The 848-nt window shown below is 34.0% G+C and overlaps 1 pseudogene; it reads right to left on the reverse strand.

The window, feature by feature from the left end:
- Nucleotides 1-848, reverse strand: part of LOC107680140 (paired amphipathic helix protein Sin3a-like) — a 21,975-nt pseudogene that overhangs the window by 19,371 nt on the left and 1,756 nt on the right.

The following is an 848-nucleotide window of genomic DNA, read 5'->3' on the forward strand; positions in this document are numbered from 1 at the left end:
TAGCATAACAATTCGAGTAAATGTGTAAAAGGTATGGCATGATGCCATCCTTCTAGAACAATGTGCATTTATTTTTATTATTATGCTAAAATTGGAACATAAATTATCAAGTTTAGTTATTCTTATCTCTTTATTGCAAAACGCTAAAACTGGCACCGTTTTGGAGAGAAATGGGTTCTCATTTTAACCCATATCATGATGTGTGATGACATCATTAATTAAAGTTTCTTAAGATCAAGACCATGCTCCCATAATATCTGTCACCACTCAAATTAATGCACGACTCTATATTATCTGTATAGCATTTGTGTAAGACTCGAATACAATTATGAAGTAAAAATTTTATGACGAATAAATCTTTCAGTGAGTAAAACTGGCTGTGTCTATAGTATTTAAGACTACACAACATTATTATGTTATCTTTAAAATTAATTTTTAAATGATTATTATTTTAAATTATCGTCCCTGGATTAGTGGATTAGTAGGGTACTCTTGTAATAAAGTAGCGGTCAGCTTTTAAGTATCAATTCTGCTTAAAAAGATGCAATCTAATCCTGTTTACATGAAATAAGCCTGCTCCTGAGCAGGTTTAATTTTACGGACCTGTTGCTTTGACAGCAAGTCTGGGATGAGCTTCGAAGAACCAAATAATCCAAGATCATGCCAAATCGTCAACAATCAAATCCAGCTAACTGAGTTAGCGACGTACTAAGAACGGGCCCCAGCTCTGCTGATGTTCATGTTTATGTAACTTAGACGCTGAAAACACCCTTATGTATGTGTACTTCAGTATGTAGTAGATAAAACGGCGCCACTCAGAGACATGCAGAAACAAGCAGATTATTTAT

The sequence above is a fragment of the Sinocyclocheilus anshuiensis genome, unplaced genomic scaffold, assembly GCF_001515605.1.
Source record: "Sinocyclocheilus anshuiensis isolate Anshui unplaced genomic scaffold, SAMN03320099.WGS_v1.1 scaffold376, whole genome shotgun sequence".
Lineage (NCBI taxonomy): Eukaryota > Metazoa > Chordata > Actinopteri > Cypriniformes > Cyprinidae > Sinocyclocheilus > Sinocyclocheilus anshuiensis.